This window comes from Cryptotermes secundus, unplaced genomic scaffold, assembly GCF_002891405.2.
Source record: "Cryptotermes secundus unplaced genomic scaffold, Csec_1.0 scaffold133, whole genome shotgun sequence".
Taxonomy (NCBI): domain Eukaryota; kingdom Metazoa; phylum Arthropoda; class Insecta; order Blattodea; family Kalotermitidae; genus Cryptotermes; species Cryptotermes secundus.
This window is the reverse complement of record NW_019718024.1, coordinates 90,715-94,839: the sequence shown is the minus strand read 5'-3', so window position 1 is coordinate 94,839 and position 4,125 is coordinate 90,715.

The window sequence follows — 4,125 nt, the reverse complement described above, 5'->3', positions numbered from 1 at the left end:
CGGCCTGTTCTTTGAAATTCCATAATCTCATTACATATCTTCTCAAGATATTCCTTTTTGGCCCTGTCCGTGGCTCTTTTCAATTCATTCCTCAGTCTCCTGTATTTCCTCCTGCCTTCTTCATTGTTGACATTCTTCCATTTCCTTCGCTCCTCCATTTTACTCATCATCTCCTGTGTAACCCATGGTTTTCTTGCTATCTTCTCAACTTTACCTACCAAATCACTGATAGTATCTAACATGCGTTCTTTTATATCGTTCCACTGCGCTTCAGCATTTCCGCTTTCACTTTCAGTTGCACCGAGTTCCTCTTCCAGGGTATCTTGCACGCCTTTTCTTTGAGCATATAACTTCTCCACATCCCATCTGGGTCTGCGCTTTCGAAATCTTATAATTTTCTTCAACCTGGATCGGAACTTGGCAACCAGTAAGCTGTGGTCAGAGTCAATGTCTGCCCCAGGAAGCGTCTTCACATCCTTCACACTGTTTCTGAATCGACGTTTCACAAGGATGTAGTCCAGCTGATGCCTCCTCCAAACCCCAGGTGCCTTCCATGTGTAAATTCTTCTCTTTGGCTTCTTGAACCAAGTGCTGGTGACAGTCAGTCCATTTGGTTCACAAAAGTCAATAAGCATTTGACCCCTGTGATTCCGTCTTCCTAGTCCATGTGATCCAACAATATTCTGATATGGTTCATCTCCAACAATGCTATTCCTGTCTCCCAATGTGATGCTGTTTGTGTCACCTCTTCCGTCTTCCTGAAGAATTTCTTCAATTGTGTCATACACTTTTTCCACTTCATCATCTTCATACTCTGATGTTGGCATGTACACTTGCATAATCAGTATACCTACCGGTTCCGCTAGACAGATATCCGTAAAAAAAAAATGTTGAAATTTGGAACTGAAATAACATCCCGGATAGAGAATAACGTTACAGTTTTTGTATTTAAATATCGGACTACTGGCTAGGAATCATTTTGCATCCAAAAAGTCTTACAACCGGCCAAATCTATGAAGAAATTTCGTGGTTTTCCTCATTTCCGCACAAAATATTTTGTTGGTATTCGAATTCCATGTTGCATTGCATGCTTCACATGCAACCCTCAAAATGTTAACATCAAAATTTCAACCTGATGTAGATCTCTAGACTTTGATGTCAAAAACCGATGGAACGTAATATTAACTGCTTGCATTTTCTTTACTGGCTCTACAGCCCCCTTGGGCCCTGGCCTCTGATTTCTAGTTTCGTGATCATTTTACAGGCTGTAGGACTCCTTGGACGAGTGATCAGCTCCTCGCAAGGCCTCTACCTAAACACAGGAAAACACGAACACATAATAAACACATACACATACTAAACATCCATGTCTCGAGTGGGATTCGAACCCACGATCCCGGATTCCGAGCGAGTGAAGACAGTACATGCCTTAGACCGCTCGGCTACCGTGACCGGCCAGCTTCTTGCCTTTGCTCATAACAAAGTCCATTTCCAGAAACTTTACCTTTTTCACTTCCTATCGCTTTACCTACGTTTACCAGAAGGACGAGCGGACACTGTCTGTTAACATTCAAAATGGGGAAGTATTTTGTTTCGCCTGTCATTATACCCTTTCAGCTTTCTCTTCTTGTTCTTTTTCTTCTAGTTTATAAGAGCTAAAAATGTAAATGCCCGTCACGGTAGCCGAGCGGTCTAAGGCATGCACTGTCTTCACTCGCTTGGCAACCGGGATCGTGGGATCGAATCCTACTGAGGGCATGGATGTTTGTGTGCGTTTTTCTGTGTTTGTCTAGTGGTAGAGGCCTTGCGACGAGCTGATCACTCGCCTAACGAGTCCTACCGAATGTGTAAGATCTAGAAAACCCGAAGTGAACGGAGAAGTTCACGGAGGTAGGCCTAGACCCACTGGGGCTGTAGTGCCAAGGGGGAAAAAATGTAAATATAGTACCTAGAGACTTAATAAGCCCTCCTAATATAAATTTTAATAAAATCTCGTTCATTCGCAACGGCTTAATTATGTACAGATGGACGGAAAATGTGGAACTAAGAACCTGTGACGTTCTTTTGCGAAGCGGTGCTAAAGATGGATGAATTCAAATAAAATTTTCATATTCTTTACACTGTCCCCGTCTGAAGGTAGGGATCGTTAATGTCGCCATTTTGTATCACGTGCTTTGTTTGCGATGCACCCAGAACGCTCTTCATGTGTGGGCAATATATTACGTGCAATAAACAGAGGCAATGCCGTGTGTGGGGGCGTCCGTGCAGCTTAATCACTGTTACGTAGCAGAACTTGCAAGTTTCGGTCGCGCACTGCGCAAGTTCTCTGTTTAACAGGACCGGGAATTTGTACAATTATGAAATGAGTCTCTGAGGGTCTGTAAACGTCTGCTTCATTCGTCTTGATGGTCTTGATGTTACGTTACTGTGTGCTGTTGCACAGACAATTCTGCTGCATGTTCCGGCCACGAACTGACATCATCTCGCGTGGGAATGACACACACAAAACATACGAATTGTAAATGCCAACAAATATGTAAATTTATATTCCATGCTGAATCCGTCTTAATTTATTATACACAATCTGCACAGTTCGCTATAAATGTATATGTTCAATAAGTACTGGCTCGTGAATGGGTTATGCCCAGTGGCGTATCTCTTATACTCTTTTTTTTTGTTCACTTATGTATCAATTTAGTTCTTTGATATGTTGGGTTTTTGGACTTTATCCATGGTCCTGGTTTTTAAGATAAATAAAAACACGACGTTTCGGAAACTGGATCTGTTTCCGTCCTCAGGTGAAGGAAAACACCTATTCATTTGGGTCACTGGACCAGTGATTGAGGCTAGCTCTTTCTAACGGACCCAACTGAATAGGTGTTTTCCTTCACCTGAGGACGGAAACAGAACCAGTTTCCGAAACGTCGTGTTTTTGTTTGTTATCTTAAAAACCAGGACGATGGATAAAGTCCAAAAACCCAACATATCAGTGTGTTATACACCATCGTCAGAATCCTATAGTAACTAATTTAGTTCTTGTATTCGGGTTTTATTCAGGTCTGTCTGATAGAGTCAGGACGGTGTATCATTTCAGTCTGTGTAATTTCGCTATTGTCTAATAGATTCACTGCTACTGCATCAGTGTGGTTTTGTATTCATAAGTATTCGGTAAAGGAATTACTGTAAGAGGCCGTGAAGGTCCGTAGGATTGTGAAATATAGAGGTTCCCACATTTTCTAAAGACAGTCGGCTCACAGATGCCGGTAAGGTTGTCAGCCTTAAGCGCCGGCCACCCTTTCCCCCTCCAGGAATATTCCTGGTACTCATTTCTGTTAGAAGCTGAGTCGACATGAGGGCCATAGTGCGGCTGGAAGGATTAGGTCAATTGAAAAATCCTGTGACCTCATCGGGATCGAACCCACGATCTTCCGGCTTGTAGCATAGTGTCTCAATCAACTATGCTACCGCGTGCCACCTTAAATACTTGGTATTCCACTTTTCTATTTAACTGAGCGCTGTGTTCATTTGTAGATCCTCATGGATCCTGTGGTTGTTTATGTACCCAGAAGCGTTCAGAATGGATCGGAGAGTCTTGGATTGAAAGCGCTGGAGGATTTCGATGTTGGAATTGAAGGCTGCCCCCATAGCTGAATTCCGTAGGTCCACATGGGTTTGAGTACTGCTTTGTATAGGAGGAGTTTGCTTTCTCTTTGCGGCCTCCGTAGTCTAGAGGTAACGTTCCCACCTCATGACTCGTAGTACACGGGTTCAAATACCCGGCGGAGGTCGTCGAATTTTTAAGGGCGAAAAAATTCAGGGAACAAGTCCTCCTGGAGGGACTTTAAGCCGTGGGTCCCGTGTCGTAGCTTTACGGCACGTAAAAGAACCTCATACCTCCAAAGGAGGTCACTGAGCCAAAATTGCGGACGTTTTCCGCCCAACAGCAGTCACTAATACCTCCGGTAGATGGGGGAAGCATTATAGATACCTCTCAGCTAGTAGAGCCGGTCTCGCTGGCTGGGCGGGACTGGTGGTAAGTACCAATACCGGTAGGATATAGAGACTGGTAGAAATCATAGAGGGAAGCACAGTGGACCAATACAGGTCTAAGTGCATGGGGAAACC